An 18,657-nucleotide genomic window follows, 5' to 3' on the forward strand; every position below is an offset into this window, starting at 1 on the left:
ACCTCCTCATCATCGTCCGTCCAGTCTGCTAGGGCGCCCCTCGGGTACTCACCGGATGGCTTTGTCCCTTCCGACTCCAGGGGATCTTCCGTGCCGACGAAGGAGTCTGAGAGGGGCCCCATCGCGTCCTCATCCTCCATCTCGGAGGCGTCGGACGCCTCCATGTCACGAGCAGGCTGAGGAAGGGACACCTGCAGGGTCTTGAACATCTACAAGAAAGGAATTCAACCCGGTTCAGCAAACACTGCCGGCTTCAAAACAAAACAGCAGAAAAGAAGGGAGTAAGGCTACCATCGGAGGCAGATGAGCCCGGTTGAACGGGGACATCCCCCATGTCCATTCCCCGCCCTCATCCATGCGGGCGGTGGAGATCAGGTTCACCCTTCGCGCTACAGCGCCCGGGGTGAACCTCTTGATGGACAACCGACACGGATCGAGCCCGTTGCTCATCTGGCAGACCAGATGCGGCCGCCTCTGCAGAGAAGGTCGCGGCCGAGGAGGCTGCTCTTCCTCAAGATATCGAGGTGGGCGCGAATGAGTGCCACCTCGGGATGCGGCTTGGGAGTCTTCGCGTCCCAGTTCTGCCGCGTCGGAGGGGCGATGGCGAACGGGGGCATGTTGAGGGCGTCCTGGGCCGGGTTGGCGCTCCTCACATAGAAGAACCCCTTCTGCCAATGCTTGACGGAGTCTTGCAAAGGCATCTGGGGGAAGCCGGACTTCGGGCGGTGATGCACCAACGCGGCCCCGCACGGCGTCATGGGGCGCGGCCCCTTGAGCTTCTCCACCTCAGATTTCTCCATGGCGATGGATTGCTGCTTGAAGAAGAACAAGCTGTGCCACAGGTCGACGTCGGGCTCGATCCCCACGAAGCCCTCGCACAGGACCACGAAGGCGGCCAACTGCAGTATGGCGTTCGGCGCCAGATGATGAGGCTGCAGGCCGAAGAAATGGAGCCACTCGGCGAAGAAAGAGCTAGCCGGGAGCCCAAAACCCCGGTAGAAGTGCTCGGCGAAGACCAAGACCTCTCCCGCGACAGGTGCGGGAGAGGCCTTGGAGCCAGGAAGGTGCACCGACACTTGGGAGGCCGGGGGCAGCAGTCGATGATGGCGGAGCGCCTCGATGAGCTCCTCGTCGACGTCGCTGCCCAGCCAGGCCCCCTGCAAGGACGCCTGCTGCGCCGACGACCTCTTCGAAGAAGACCCACTGGCCATGGCTGCGGGTGGCGAGAGCTCGAAGCGGTCGGCGGAGGCCTCGATGGCAAAGAAGAAGGAGACGAAGGGCGCGAGCTCTTCTTCTCAGGACGCAAGGAGGAAGAAAGCATGGAGCAGGGCAAGAAGAGGGGGTGAATGGCCTCCTCGAAACCCTCGCGTTCCATTTTAACCCCCATGAAGCATCGTGGGGAGGGGATCCAGTGCGCGCCGGGCCCCATTAATTCCGTGTATTACGGACGGTAATGCCTCCCTAAGCCCAACCGTCACGGAGTAAATCCGCAAAGGATCTCCCGCGCGGAGGCCGAGGGGGTGTCGTGGTGGGACTCAGGGCCCAGGACCGGTCCCGTCAAGCAGTAATTGCCATCATTACGCCAGGCGGGGCCTGACACATGGCGTTCTCCGGGCCAGTTGCGACCAGACCGAAGCGTCGCTTCGAAGATGCCCGGCTCCGGAGCCGACGCCCCTCGCCGCAAACAAAAGCCAAAATATCAAGACAAGACAACAAGCCGGTGAGGCCGCTCGCCCGTAGGCGGCGGGCCTCGCCAGCTTCGGGGACTACTCTCACGGGGATAATCACAGGGTAGGCTCATCGAGCCTGGTCCTTCATTTCCGGCCCAATGGACATGAAGGTATGGGGATTCCCAAGGCCCAAGACTTCTAACCGGCTAGGCCACGCCTGCCGGCTGGACGACGAGGCGGCCACCTTTTTGGCCGGCCAGGCATCCCTTGCCGGGTGGAATGCAGGTGGCTTCCCCTTCAGAGCCGGCCTGGTCTCGCAAGCCGGACTGGGGAGGAGGCGCCCCCCGCGAGCCGGCTAGCCAAGCAGGCTAGCCAGCCGACGATCACCAGTCACATCAGATCGTAGGTCAGGAAAGGACCTCACGATTAAAGGTAGCTACGCGTCAGCAAAGGTACAGGATCGGGGCGCCCGGCAGGTACGAGCGTCGGCGGCCACACCGCTGACCTACCCCGGCTTTGATCCATCACCTAGCCTGATGTCGGACCGTTACACTCCCACTCCATTACTGCACTCGGCGTGGGGAACAGTGGATGCGGCGGTACAGCCTGCCCATGAAGAATCTCGCGGGGCGACGCTTGACGTACAATGCGTGCTTACCGTCAATCTTACGCGGGAGCCCCATTGGCCAGCCGACGGGTCCCACAGGTAAACGAGACCATGCAGCCGGCGGGCCCCTCATCGACAAGACAAGACCGTCGTGGGCCCCTGGCCAGCCGGCGAAGCGGCTAGCCGGGTCCTACGCTTGTACCCTTCATCCATATTGTAGGCCGGCGGGTTCGTCTATAAAACCCCCTGGCCGCCCCCCATGCAGGGGGACCGATCGCTTACCAGTCATTCAACACTACACTCCCACCAACGAACAGAGAGCGAGGTAGAGACGAGCCGGCTGCTCCCCTCTTCCTCCTCCCAACACAGCTCCAGGAGCAACATTGTACTCTGTTCCCATACATCAAACACACAAGCAGGATTAGGGGTATTATCTCTACGGAGAGCCCTGAACCTGGGTACATCGTGCGTCCCATGCGTGTACCGACCTCGTTCCCAGCGCCCACCTTTGTCCCTTCGGTTCTCACTGACTTTAGCCTACCTATGGCATATGTTGTGAGTATTCACCGACAACTCTTGTGAGCGGATACGGTCTCCTTGTGTGGGAAAAATCCAATTGGGTTATGGAGCCCCTTATCCTCATAACCTAGAAGACCCATGAAGTCCTTCCAAGTAGCATACATCACCTTCCCATTAGTCATCCAGGTCAAAGTCCTGTACTGATCAGTCCCAAGATGGAGCGTAGCAAAGAACACAACCAACATTTATGCATCAAAGTCCTTGTTGAACTGCATAAGGTTGATAATACCAAGCTTCTCACACAAGCTAAGAGCACTACCAAAGTATTGGGCATTCTTCCCAAGATAATCCACATCAATGGACTTGACATTGGGGACATATAGGTTCTCCTTGTGCTTGAGTGTATCATTATAGATAGAGAGATGTGCCGGGTCCATAAGGGATGGTTAGGAAGAGTGGAATCCTGGGGTTCATCATAGGGCTTGCAGTGTAGTTTGAGCAAGAACTCTTTGCTAGGTAATTGAGCCAGTGATCGGGACTTCTTAGAATTGGTCAGGTTGCTTTGCGTGCTGCTTGGGAGGTAGCTTACTAGAAGCAAGTGTAAAAGAGATGCATAAGACAAAAAGAAAGACAAAGAGAAAATTGGCAGTGGAATCAAAAGAACATGTGCATTTGCCACCACCAACGGTAGTGCCACTGACCAGGGCGGTAGTACTGCCGATAAGCGGTAGTGCCGCTCCCGGAGGAGCAGTAGTACACGAGGCAGCCACTACCACTGGTCAGATCCGGTGCTACCAATGATGTCAAATACAAATACTCTGCAATAGAACTTCACATCTACTCCCTAGTCACCTTCCATGCCCTACTCATGCCTCGATTTGACTTAAAATCGGAGAATGCATCTCATATTACCCTAAAACCTAGATTCAAAAAATAGAACCATAGGAGAGAAGAACGAGGGCAATACCGACATCCATGGCAAGAGGAAAGGGTGGGGATCGAGTCCATCGGTCGGAATCGCGGAAGAACAACCGGAAACAGAGTCTTTGGGTTTCGTGGACAAAGAGCACCACGGGGGAGGAAAGGAGTGAATGGGTATGGGAGTGGAAAATGCCCCTGCCTTCTCCATAACCACCTCTAGCACCCGTCCAACTGGTAGTGCAACTCATAATAGCGGTAGAACCACGGTGGGGTGGTAGTATCACTAATAATACGTAGTACCACCCAAGTCCCTGGTAGTACCGCCTAAGACGAGCTAAGGGAAACTACACACTACGAAAGGTGGATTATGCAATTTATCTGGTTTCACATGAGAGTTGGAGACTCAAAAAACCAGCAAATGGGAGGGGACACTCCAAGTTTTTAAAGAGTCAAAAATGAAGAAAAACAAACTTGGACTAACGCAACACACAAATAAGCTCTCAAAAGTGAATGCCTCAAAAGGAGGGGGTGGTGGCCGAAGCCACCTATGTTTGAGTCAATTGGTATGGCACTGCAAAGATTTTAACCTTTGGCCCATGACAAAACTCGTCCTTGAAGCACAAGTACCATAAAAATGGCTAAGGTGAAAGACTTAATTGATTTATGCATAATAAGCAGAGGGAGAGTTCATCGAGAGAACAACACTCCCCATATGTCCATGCCTACATCTAAACAAGATAATATGATGAGTGTGGTGGGATGCGCAATATTCAATCCACATTGCTCGAGTCGATGATATTTAACTCATGTCTTAACTCGTGAAATCTTGCTTCATCCAATGGCTTCGTGAATATATCTGCAAGTTGATCATGAGTGTTGAGATTAAAAAGATCAATCTCCCCATTCTTGATATGCTCCCGAATGAAATGAAGACGAATCTCAATATGCTTCCTCTTGAAGCATTTAACCAAGTTTTTTGTTACCAGGATAGCATTCTTGTTGCCACAGAAAAGAGATGCTTCGTCATAAGTGGCACCAAAATCTTTAAAGTTTGCCTCATCCAGACTAACTGTGCACAACAACTTGTGATAGCAACATACTGGGCCTCTTTGGATGAGAGAGAAACATAATTTTGTTTCTTTGAAGGTCAACTTACCGAAGAGAAATCAAGGTGTCAGCGACTGTGAGGTCGACACCTATGGGAATCAACGTGAAACCCTTGTGATCATAGGGCGGGGAGAGCTGATGTGAAGAGCAGAGCTAACAATCAGCACCCGGCAAGCCTTTTTACCCAGGTTCGGGCCGCTTACGCGTAAAACCCTACGTCTTGCTTGGCTGGTTGTATTAAGCGTTTTGTTGTTAATTGTTATAGTGACCGTTAATGATCGCCTTATGGGTCGATGTCCAAAAAGTCTAACCCCTTCGAAATGAGCTAAGGGCCTCCTTTTATAGGCAAAGGGGTCACCTACAGTGCTCGGTGGTAGGTTCACAAGGAGTTACAGTGAACCTAGGGCGGTGCTTATCCATCTACCGCTGTCAGGTGCATTAAATGCACGTCGTTTCCTTGTCTGTGATGTGCTGGTGAAGACACGTATCCAGGTGTTTCGACACCTGGACGCTGCGCTGGCACATCCGGAATGCGCTGGAACTTGGGGGCGGTGGCACTGTGGCAAGGGCGGTTGCCCACCAGTGGCTAGCCCCATCATCCCGACAAGGAGTTTGCTGGGGCCTTGGGTCTTAGTCCCGGCAAGGGATATTGTCGGGGGCTTCAATCGTCGTCCCGGCAAGGGAGCTTGCCGGGGTCTTGTACTTTGTGAGTTCATTACGACCATCGTATGGGCGCGGCCTTGGTCATCTTCCCGGCAAGGCAGGCTTGCCGGGGCCTTTGATAATCTTGGGGTTGTATCTTGACTGGGTCCTGCCAGCAGGGGCTCCAGTCTTTAGTGCATCGACGGGAGCCCCGGGGCCTGGGCCACACACGTAGGCGAAGCGTTGTTGGGCTAGGCCCAAAGAGGTGCACGGGCTTTCGTGGCTAGAGCCGCTCGCGGTTTCCTTTCCCCACGTCGCACCTTGGACGCGCGAAGTGGGAGGTCGTGCGCGGAGTGGCCTTTCCACCTCCTGGAATGCCTCTGCCACGCGTGTGGCATGCGCAGTTATGGATGGACAAATGGCAGACATGGCCTTAAAAGGCGTAGTAGTGGCTGGGCCCGCCCGTGCATGCATTGGTGCAGCAGGGCGGTTCCCTGTTCGCCCGTGAGCACGAGCGATTGGGCGAGAGGGGTGGTGGATTCTGGAGCAAGGGAGGCTAGCCCCCCGTGCCCCATTCTATAAATTAGGAGGGTTTGCGAGGGGTTTTTCTCACCCAACTCCTTCTGAATGCACCAACTCCTCAACCTTGGTCTTTAGAGTCTTCTTCTATTTGTAGGTGCCTCTCGCCCCTATCCATGGTTAGGGGACGGGGTCGGCCACCGTCGGCTGCTAGGGCGGCGAGAGGATCCCGTTCGGATCATGCCACAACTTCTGGGGGGGGTGGAGGACGGCCCGAGCGCCCGTGACGGAGGAAGGGCGAGGGGTCGCGGTCGTCGTGGAGGTTGAGGTCGGAGGAGGCGGAGTACTACTTCAGCGCCTCCGCCTTCCCCGAGGCTTGCTCCTGTGGCGGTCCTCCATGCTGCTTTAGGGGTGCCCATGTGTGGTTCTTTGCTGCTGCGAAGAGGGCTCGAGCGGCATTGAGTGCTCCGCTTCGAGCGACGGCGGCGGAGGGCGGCAGTGGTGACGGTGCTGGGCCTAGTCCCAAGCCCGGGGAATCGAACCGGAAGGCAATTCCCCTGGCTGGGACTGAGTGCTTCCTTCACTGGCGCGGCCCGGTCACGCCCCTCCCTCTCCTCGGAGGAGGGGATCTCAACCGGATCCTTCGGCCCCATCCCGCGGCTTGACGAGGCCGAACCCGCTTCCGTCTGTACATCGCTGGTCCCGGGGAGCCAGCGTGGATGTACCGCGGGCCTTGCCGCGCCTTATCTTCATGAACTCCTATTCCTTCACATAGGTCGATCCTCGTCAAAAGACAAATTCTTTAGGTTAGGATAACAACGCTTTGTAAGTGGTGTCAAATGTATCCATTCAAATGAATGAAAAGACTGTTTTCCCATTTTCCAATTCTATTCTTTGTATGATTCATCTGTGCATTCTCTCGGAGCTTGCCGGCAAACTACCAGCAAGGCTCCTTGCCGCGTTCAGTGCAACCATAGAAATCACCAAGCGTAGCTTGAGACGAAATCAGGCGCTACGTAGCCGCTTGCTCTGTTGATCAGGTTCGAAACAGTTTGAAGATGCTCTGTGGCCTTTCAGGTCGTTTGAACGAGTTCGAAACAAAGACAAGGTGAACTGATCTTTGGAAAGGTCCCAGTATGCACAGACTCCACACACAAAGATTGGAAACTTTTAAAGGGAAAACAAAGAATCTATCTACTTCAGATCTGAATCTTAAACTTAAAACTTATCTGCTCACGCCGTGGTTGCATGACGCTTGAATCTTTTACCAGGGCGTCGGGGTCCCCGGCAAGCAAGAAATTACCGCTCCTGATAGCTTTTTCTCCGGCAAAGACTTCTTGCCGAGAGTCCGCGATCGTCGTTTGGAGAAAAAGTAGGCCAGGGTGTAAGCCCTTTACTTTTCTCTTGCTAGGTTGTGCTTGCGGAGCCCCCGAGCGCATCTTGGGCAACGATACGACGCTCTCAGGGGCACACTACTTACGCTGGAGTGTGCGCCTGGGCTTCAGGACCAATTGGCGCATCCTCAATGACTATGCATAACTTCATAGAGGTGCGTCCACCGGAGTTTGCACCGAGGCCTCTGTGAAGCTCACAGGTACGCACTCGACAGCTGCACGTTGGCCCCAAGTGATGCATTGGCCTGACGGCGCCGCCTTTGGAGCCTCCGCCTCCCTGCCTCGAGCTCATGCCAGCCTTGGGAAGCCGTAGCAGAACAGAGCGTCCGTCGCGGTACCCCGTTTCCACGGGAACCGCGACACAGTGTCCAAACTTCCAAGAATCTGGTGCTGAGTTTGCTCAGATTCGCGCAAAACTCCGCACCCCTTACCTGGCGCGCCAGAGATGTCGGCAACCGCGAGGTCGACACCTATGGGAATCAACGTGAAACCCTTGTGATCATCGGGCGGGGAGAGGTGACGTGAAGAGCAGAGCTAACAATCAGCACCCGACAAGCCTTTTTACCCAGGTTCGGGCCGCTTACGCGTAAAACCCTACGTCCTGCTTGTCTGGTTGTATTAAGCATTTTGTTGTTGATTGTTACAGTGACCCTTGATGATCACCTTATGGGTCGATGTCCGAAAAGTCTAACCCCTTCGAAATGAGCTAAAGGCCTCATTTTATAGGCAAAGGGGTCACCTACAGTGCTCGATGGTAGGTTCACGAGGAGTTACAGTGAACCTAGGGCGGTGCTTATCCATCTACCGCTGTCACGTGCATTAAATGCACGTCTTGTCCTCGTCTGCGATGTGACGGTGAAGACATGTATTCAGGTGTTCCGACACCTGGACACTGCGCTGGCGCATGCATAATGTGCTGGAACTTGAGGGTGGTGGCATTGTGGCAAGGGCGGTGGCCCACCAGTGGCCAACCCCACCATCCCGGCAAGGAGCTTTCCGGGGCCTTGGGTCTTCGTCCCGGCAAGCGAGCTTGCCGGGGGCTTCAGTCGTCGTCCCAACAAGGGAGCTTGCAGGGATCTTGTACTTGGTCAGTTCATCACGCCCATCGTATGGGCGCGGCCTTGGTCATTGCTACTGCAACAAAAGACCTTCCAACGGCACCAGAAATAGGTGTGTCGACGGCACTAGGAATCCTTCTACTACGGCTGCGCCTTAAGGGACTTCCTAGGCAAATATGCCAAGGATTCCCCCGTGGCCTTGGAGCCTTGCGCTGGTGTTCCCTCGAAGCAGAATGGGTGATGTAGCACAGCGATGGTAAGTATTTCCCTCAGTTTGAGAACCAAGGTATCGATCCAGTGAAGGAGTATCACAAGAGCCTGCACAAACACAAAAAGCTTGCTCCCAACGCTATGAAGGGGTTGTCAATCCCGTATAGATTGTTTGCCAAGTGAGAACTGAAAGCAACAAAGTAACAAAGCAAGGTAAAAGCGAAAGTGGAAACGATAGATGTGAATAGACCCGGGGACCGTAGTGTTTACTAGTGGCTTCTCTCATGAAAGCAAGTAGACGGTGGGTGAACAAATTACTGTCGAGCAATTGATAGAACCGCGCAAAGTCGTGACGATATATATGGCAAAGATTATATCTATAGGCATCACGTCCAAAACAAGTAGACCGATACTTTCTGCATCTACTACTATTACTCCACACGTCGACCGCTATCCAGCATGCATCTAGTGTATTAAGTCCAAAAGAACAGAGTAACGCCTTAAGCAAGATGACATGATGTAGGTGGGCAATCTCATATCTACGACAGAGCCCACCTTGTTACCCTTGATGGCAACTACACAATGTGTGCCTTGCTGCCCCTACTGTCACTGGGAAAGGTCACCACACGGTAAGAACCCAAAACCAAGCACTTCTCCCATTGCAAGAGTCATAGATCTAGTTGGCCAAACAAAACCAAAGACTCGGTGAGACTTACAAGGATATCAAATCATGCAAATAAGAAATCAGCAAAGAATCAAATACATATCATGGATAATCTGATCACAAATCCACAATTCATGGGATCTCGACAAACACACAGCCAAAGAAGATTACATCGGATAGATCTCCATGAAGATCATGGAGAATTTGTATTGAAGATCCAAGGGAGAGAAGAAGCCATCTAGCTACTAACAACGGACCCGTAGGTCTGAAGTGAACTACTCACGAGTCATTGGAGGGGCGATGCTGTTGATTTAAAAGCCTTCCAACTCCAAAGTCACCTCCGGAAGGGTGTCAAGAAGGGTCTCCAGATGAGATCTCGCGGAAACGGAAGCTTGTGGCGGCGAAAAAGTATTTTCGCGGCTCCCTTGATTTTTTTTTTCTGATTTTTAGGGAATATATAGGCGCAAGATCTAGGTCGGGGGAGCCCCAGGGAGGCCACAAGCCTGTCCACCGCCGCCCCCTGGTGGCGGAGTGGGGGCTTGTGGGCTCCCTGTAGCCCTCCTGGCTTGGCCCACAAGCCCCCTGATCTTCTTTCGTTCGGGAAAAAATCATTTCGGGGATTTTATTTCGTTTGGACTCCGTTCTAAAATCAGATCTGAAAAGAGCCAAAAACACAGAAAAAACAGGAACTGGCACTTGGCACTGAATTAATAAGTTAGTCCCAAAAAAGATATAAAATGTGCATAAAACATCCAAAGATGACAAGATAACAGCATGAAACAATCAAAAATTATAGATACGTTTGAGATGTATCAAGCATCCCCAAGCTTAACGCCTACTCGTCCTCGAGTAGGGAAGTGATAAAGAATGAATTTTTGATGCTTTGATTCTAGTTAGCATAAATGCCCTTTGTAACTCCATTTATGTGACGTGAATGTTCAGAGCCATTAGATTCAAAACAATAGTTTGCCATTGACGTGGAAACAGTAATAATTCAAGCAAACTAGCAAGGTAATCATGAACTTTCAAAATAACAAGGCCAAAAGAAAGTTATCCCTACAAAAGCATATAGTTTCGCTATGCTCTATCATCATTGCACAACGAATTTAAATCATGCACAACCCCGGTATTGGCCAAGTAATTATTTCACACCTTTACTTTCTCAAACCTTTTCAACTCTCACGCAATACATGAGCGTGAGCCATGGTTTTAGCACTATAGATGGTGTGGAGTGTGGTGGAGGTTACAAGACAAAACAAGGAAAAGATGGTCACATTAACTAGGCATATCAATGAGCTGTGGAGATTCTCATCAATAGATATCAATGTGAATGAGTAGGGATTGCCATACAAATGATGCACTAGAGCTAAGAGTATGTGAAAGCTCTTAAAGAAAACTAGTGGGTGTGCATCCAACTTGCTTGCTCACGAAGACCTAAGGCAATTTTGAGGAAGCCTATCATTGGAATATATAGGCCAAGTTATATAATGAAAATTTTCCACTAGCTATATGGTGGTGATAAAACGAGAGACTCTCAATCATGAAGATCATGGTGCTTAATATGCACAAGTGTGGAAAAGTGGTAACATTGTCCCTTCTCTCTTTTTCTCTCATTTTTTTATTTTTTTGGTGGGCTCTTTGGCCTCTTTTTTTGGTGGGCTTATTTGGCCTCTTTTATTTCCTCACATGGGACAATGCTCCATTAATGATGATCATCACACTTGCAACTCAAAACTTAGAGCAACGATGACTCTATATGGAATGCCTTCGGTAGTGTACCATGACAATGATCTAGCATGGCATAGACATTAATGGAAACCTCATGCTAGCTATCTTACGATCATGCAATGGAAATGTAGACGTGGTGGCACATGTCATGGTGGTAGTTGCATTGCAATATATCTCAGAATGACTTTGAAAAAGCCATAGTAGGTAGGTATGGTGGCTGTTTTGAGGGAGGCTAATGGTGAGTTTTGTTCACCGGCGAAAGTTGCACGGCACTAAGAAGACAGTGATGGTGGAAGGTAAAAGTGCATCTAAACCATGGACTCAACATTAGTCATGAAGAACTCATATACTTGTTGCAAAAGTTTTATTAGTAATCGAAACAAAGCATTCAACGCATACTCCTAGGGGAAGGGTTGGTAGGTATAAACCATCGCGCGATCCCGACCGCCACGCAAAGGATGACAATCAATAGACTAATCATGCTCAGATTTCATCACATAGCGGTTCACCATACGTGCATGCTACGACAATCACTAACTTCAACACAAGTATTTCTAGATCCACAACACCTTACTAGCATGACTTCAATATTACCATAACCACAACTCAAAACTAATTGAGATGAACAAACTTCTCTAACTATTCAATGCACATGAAGGTGGAAGTTTTCGTATCCCTTTGGATAACTACCCCTTTTGAGACTACTTTCAAAGCATAGATCAACTACCAAGCCCCGCACCGCTGTGCTCTAAAAGATATAAGTGAAGCACATAGAGAAAAAGTATCTAGCTCAAAAGATATAAGTGAAGCACATGTGAGCTGAATTGTCTACCAAAAGATATAAGTGAAGCTCAACAAAATCACGGTGAGTGCATGTCTATCTCTCTAGGTGTGCAGCAAGGATGATTGTGACACAACAAAAATAAAAGACTCCTACGATACAAGACACTCCAAGCAAAAACACATAACATCTGGTGAATAAACATATAGCCCCAAGTAACGTTACCGATGGATTGAAGACGAGTGAGGGGATGCCTTCCCGGGGCATCCCCAAGCTTAGGCTTTCACGGCATCCTTGAATCTATTGGGGTGCCTTGGGAATCCCAAAGCTTGAGCTCTTGCCACTCTTTATCTCTTTGTCCATAAGAACTTCACCCAAAACTTGAGAACTTCACAACACGAAACTTAAACAGAAACTCGTGATAACATTAGTATGAGAAAGCAAACCACCACTTCCTTAGGTACTATAGCAAACTTAAATTCTACTTGTGCTGATGTTGGATTACTGTATTTTCAATCTTCCATGGCTGATACCCCCCCGATACTATCCATAGTTTCATCAAAATATGCAACCAACACAACAAAAACAGAATCTGTTAACAGTAGACCAGTCTGAAGAAATCTGTATATTTCGTATACTTCTGGTACTTCAAAAATTCTGAAAACTTACGGCAGTCTGAAGAATTTGTGTAGCAATTAGCAGCAAAAAGAATCAACTCAAAATCTCTTGCAGAAAAAACCATAAAATTCTTTTAGTGAGCAGAAAGTTTATGTCTTTTGCAGCATGACCAAACGATCATCCCCAAGACTAATCATAACGGTTTTGCTTGGCACAAACGCAAAAAGAAACACAAAAAACACAATCATAACAGAATTATGAAAGTGTGAAAAACAAAAAACAGAAATAAAAAGGATAGATTCATTGGGTTGCCTCCCAACAAGCGTTTTTGTTTAACGCCCTTAGCTAGGCAAAAGGTGACGGAATCACGTATAGTCATCTTTGGTGCTCAAACCATAAGTAGTGTGATCATTTATCATCTTAAGATATTAATCTTTATTGGATGACTCACCACTAGCTTTAGGAACAAAAATAGGCTTGACAGTCTTTTTGAGAGTGAGATTTGGAGTATTTTGCACAGCGGCAAAAGCGGAACCCAAGTTGATTATGACATCTTCTAGTTTGCCAATTCTAGAAGAATCATTAACTATAAGGTCCTTCTCCCTTAAACTTTTCAAAAAAATTCCCACTTTGGATCCGTACTGAGTAATTTGATTGTGGATCTTTTTATCCAAACCCTTAATAAGTTCAACTATGGCAATTTTGTTTCCAATAGCGTCAAGCCTTTGCATCACGTGTTCCAAGGTCAAGGTAGTTCCATTAACCATGAGCGGGGGTGAGCCTACCAAATTCATGATAGCTCTATATGAGTCAACAGTATGGCTCCCCAGAAAATTCCCTCCTAAAATGGTATCAAGGATGTACCTATTCCAAGGAGAAATCCCAACATAGAAACTGTGAAGGAGGACGGTAGTGGATTGCTTACGAGTAGATCTACTTTGAGCATTGCAAATCCTGTACCAAGCATCCTTTAAATTTTCTTCCTCATTCTGCCTGAAATTGAGAACTTCATTCTCAGGAGTATCGTTTGGAGTGGTGGGTCTAGCCATTGATGGACTATCTCACACACAAACGAGTAGGAAGAGAGAGTGAAACGGGCAAAAGAAAACGACAAAGGAGAAAGGCAAATGAAAACGACAAATGTGAAGTGGGGGAGAGGAAAACGAGAGGCAACTGGCAAAAAAAAGTAAATGCAGGAGATGAGTTTGTGAGACCTACTTGGATAGATCTCTCCTTCCCCGGCAACGGCGCCAGAAATACTACTCCTACTGCAACAAAAGACCTTCCAATGGCGCCAGAAATAGGTGTGTCGATGACACCAGGAATCCTTCTACTACGGCTACGCCTTAAGGGACTTCCTAGGCAAATATGCAAAGGATTTCTCCCGTGGCCTTGGAGCCTTGCGTTGGTGTTCCCTCGAAGCGGAAAGGGTGATGTAGCGTAGCGATGGTAAGTATTTCCCTCAGTTTGAGAACCAAGGTATCGATCCAGTGAAGGAGTATCACAAGAGCCTGCACAAACACAAAAAGTTGCTCCCAACGCTATGAAGGGGTTGTCAATCCTTTATAGATTGTTTCCCAAGTGAGAACTGAATACAACAAAGTAACAAAGCAAGGTAAAAGCAAAAGTGGAAACGATAGATGTGAATAGACCCGGGGGTCGTAGTGTTTACTAGTGGCTTCTCTCATGAAAGCAGGTAGATGGTGGGTGAACAAATTACTGTCGAGCAATTGATAGAACCGCGCAAAGTCGTGGCGATATCTATGGCAATGATTATATCTATAGGCATCATGTCCAAAGCAAGTAGATCGATACTTTCTGCATCTACTACTATTACTCCACACGTCGACCGCTATCCAGCATGCATCTAGTGTATTAAGTCCAAAAGAACAGAGTAACGCCTTAAGCAAGATGACATGATGTAGGTGGACAATCTCATATCTATGATAGAGCCCACCTTGTTACCCTTGATGGCTACTACACAATGTGTGCCTTGCTGCCCCTACTGTCACTGGGAAAGGTCACCACACGGTAAGAACCCAAAACCAAGCACTTCTCCCATTGCAAGAATCATAGATATAGTTGGCCAAACAAAACACAAGACTCGGAGAGACTTACAATGATATCAAATCATGCAAATAAGAAATCAGCAAAGACTCAAATATATATCATAGATAATCTGATCACAAATCCACAATTCATCGGATCTCGACAAACACACCGCCAAAGAAGATTACATCTGATAGATCTCCAGGAAGATCACGGAGAACTTTGTATTGAAGATCCAAGAGAGAGAAGAAGCTATCTAGCTACTAACTACGGACCCGTAGGTCTGAAGTGAACTACTCACGTGTCATTGCAGGGGCGATGATGTTGATGTAGAAGCCCTCCCACTCCAAAGTCCCCTCCGGCAGGGCGCCGGGAAGGGTCTCCAGATGAGATCTTGCGGAAACGGAAGCTTGCGGCAGCGGAAAAGTATTTTCGTTGCTCCCTTTATTTTTATTTTCTGAGTTTTAGGGAATATATAGGCGCAAGATCTAGGTCAGGGGGGCGCCAGGGAGGAAACAAGCCTGCCCACCGCCGCCCCTGGTGATGGATTGGGGGCTTGTGGGGTCCCTGTATCCCTGCTGGCTTGGCCCACAAGCCCCCTTATCTTCTTTCGTTTGGGAAAAAAATCATTTCGGGGATTTTATTCCGTTTGGACTCCGTTCCAAAATCAGATTTGAAGAGAGCCAAAAACACAGAAAAAACAAGAACTGGCACTTGGCACTGAATTAATAAGTTAGTTCGAAAAAAGATATAAAAGGTCCATAAAACATCCAAAGATGACAAGATAATAGCATGAAACCATAAAAAATTATAGATGCATTCGAGACGTATCAGTCATCTTCCTGGCAAGGCAGGCTTGCCGGGGCCTTTGATAATCTTGGGGGTTGTATCTTGACTGGGTCCTGCCACGCCCTGTCGGTAGGGGCTCTTCGCGCCCGTGCACAAGTCTGGGGCACTAGGAACCCCAGTCTTTAGTGCACCGACACAAGGAATTGGCAACCTACGGAAGTTGAATTCCTCTCCACACGAGCTCCCGCCCAATCCGAGTCCGAATATCCTTTGAGATCAAGTGAAGCACCTTTGGGGTATGAGCCAAATATCAAAAGATTCGCTTGACCACCACATAATGGCTTTCCTTAGGTGCAACTTGAGATCATGCACAAATTCCCACACTCAACATAATATCTGATCTAAATTCACAAATATAAAAGCAATGATCCAATCATGGAGCAATATACATTTTGATCCACGGCTTTACCATTGGGATCAATGCCAAGTTGGCACTTAAGTGGCATGGGGGTATTGTCGAGCTTGACACCATCTACTTGAACCTCTTGAGCATGTCTTGGGTGTATTTTGATTGGTTGATGAAGGTTCCTTGGCTTCATTGCTTGAATTTGAATCCAAGTAAGAACTTCAACTCTCCCATCATAGATATCTCAAACTCTTTGGTCATTAGGGAGGCAATCTCATCATTGAAAGATTTGTTAGAGGAACCAAAGATAATATCATCAACATATAGTTGGCATATGAACAAGCCCCTTTAAACCTATTCGTGAAAAAAGTGGGGTCAATTTCTCAATTTCAAACCGAGGTCTTGCAACATCTCGATAAGGTGTTGATACCATGCACCTGGGATTTTTTTATGGCCATAGAGTGCTTTATCGAGCTTGTATACATGATTGGGTAACTTGAGATCGTTGAACCTCAGGGGTTGCTTGACATATACCAACTCCTTAAGTGGACCATTAAGAAATGCATTCTTCACATCCTTTTTTGCAATTTTAAATCATGATGAGAAGCATATGCAAGCAACATACAAATAGATTCAAGGTGAAAAACGAGAGCAAAGATTTCACCATAGTCGATACCGTTGACTTGGGAGTAGCCTTGTGCTGCTAATCTTGCCTTGTTGTGAATGACGACACCATTCACATCTTGTTTGTTCTTGAAGATCCATTTGGTTCCAATGACATTGTGATTCTCCTTTGGTATTGGCATCAATTACCACACTTTGTTGCGCTCGAAGTTGTTGAGTTCATCGTGCATGGCTTTAAGCCAATCAGTGTCCTCGAGCGCCTCTTGTACCTTTAGGGGGTCAATACAAGAAACAAATGCATGATGTGCACAAACGTTTTTAATTGACTATGACTGGTTAACCCTTTAGTCAAGCTTCCATAGACGTTCTCCGAAACATATTGTTTATGTTTAAGCTTGGAAGAAATCTTAGTGGACCGTCTTTATAAAATATCCTCCGTGGAAGGTTGAGGAGCACCATCTTGACAATCTTGAGCGTTGTCATGAGTTTGCTCTTGATCTTGACCTTGCTCGAGCGTGAGAACTTGATCTTCGACATCTCTTGGTGAGTTACCATCATCATGAGGTAGATCTTGCCCTTGATCTTGTTCGCTTGGTTGAGGGCCTTCATTTGGTTCTTTAGAACGTGTGGGTATTGTGTTGGTTATGGTTCCATTTGACTGGAACATTGCCCTTTTCCTTCGGCCACAAGGGGTTCCTCAACGGGTAGGAAGTGTACCGCACCCATTAGTCTTATGGAATGGGCAGGAATTTCATCACCTATATTAGAAAGACTACTTTGCTCCACTTGGGGCCATTATTTTCATCAAACTCCACGTTACACGTTTCCTCAATGAGTCCATTGGACTTTTTGAGGGCACGGTAAGCATGAGATTTTGTATCATAACCAACAAATATGCCCTATTGAGTTCTTGGTTCAAATTTAGAAAAATGAGGATCTTTCTTGAGAATGAAACACTTATAGCCAACCACCCAAAAATACTTGAGGTTGGGCTTGTTACGGGTAAAAATTTCATAAGGAGTCTTGTTCAAGCCTTTGCGGGGGTAGGGCTGATTAGATGCATGACATGCGGTGTTGATGGCTTCGACCCAAAAGTTGAATAGAGATTTGAATTCCTCCATCATGGCCCTTGGCCGCGTCCATCAATGTACAGTTCTTCCTTTCCGCAACATCATTTTGTTGAGCGGTATATGGTGTGAAGTATTGATGCTTGACCCCCTCATCACTAAGAAACACATCCAAGGTGTAGTTCTTGAACTCGATGCAATTGTCACTTCTAATTATCAACATCTTTGCCTCATGTTGTCGTTGAGCTTCATTGACAAAGTCGATGATAATTTGATGGATTTTACTCATCCTCTTCAAGAAGTGTACCCAAGTATATCTTGAGTAATCATCCGCAATCACCAATCAATATTTTGTTCCTCCAAGACCATTAAAATATGGAGGACCAAATATATCCATGTGACGAAGATCCAAGGGCCTCTTTGAGTAGATGGTAGTCGTGGGCCAATGAGTCGTCTCATGTAGCTTTCCTTCGATACAAGCACTACAAGCATGATCTTTGGCAAATCCTACATTTGTTAGTCCACTAACATGATCCCCTATGAGGAAGCTATACAAATATCTCAGATTTACATGGGCTAGCCGGTGATGCGATAGCTATCCCACATCAACTTTAGCCATTAATCAAGTCACAGTATTAGTGTGTCACTCCGAAAATTTAACCACATAGATACCATTTTTGACATGCCCAACAAAGCCTGCTTTAAGAGTCTTGATCCATAAAAGGGCCACGATATCAGCATCAAAGAACATACTAAAACCCATGAGTGTAAGTTGGCGAATGGAAAATAAATTGTATGCAAGGGTCTCAACAAGCATGACTTCCTCAATGCTTAATTTTGGAGATATCACCAACTTTCCAAGATCTAATACCTTCATCACCAAAGGAGACTTGAGTGGCCATGGAAGATTTAGTTTGAATGTCCACCACCAAGTCCTTGCTTCCGGTCACATGATTTGTTGCTCCACTATCAAGCAACCATGACACTCCTCCGGAAGCAAATTCCTACAAGAAATCAATGCTTGGATTTAGGTACCCATTGGTCCTTTCATGTTAGTGACAAGGGTATTAGGAGTCCAAATATACCATTTAATGTACTCATAAGAAGAACCAACAAATTTGGCATAAACAAGCCCATCACTAGCGCGACATAAAAGATAAGAGGGATTAAAGTCGACGGCTTTGTTGGACGGGGTTGTTTTGCCCTTCTTGGAATTACCACCCACAACCTTTTCCTTCTTCTCATGATTACCCTCACCCGCTTTGACAAAGGTTTCCTTGAGCG

This window comes from Hordeum vulgare, chromosome 3H (assembly GCF_904849725.1).
Source record: "Hordeum vulgare subsp. vulgare chromosome 3H, MorexV3_pseudomolecules_assembly, whole genome shotgun sequence".
Lineage (NCBI taxonomy): Eukaryota > Viridiplantae > Streptophyta > Magnoliopsida > Poales > Poaceae > Hordeum > Hordeum vulgare.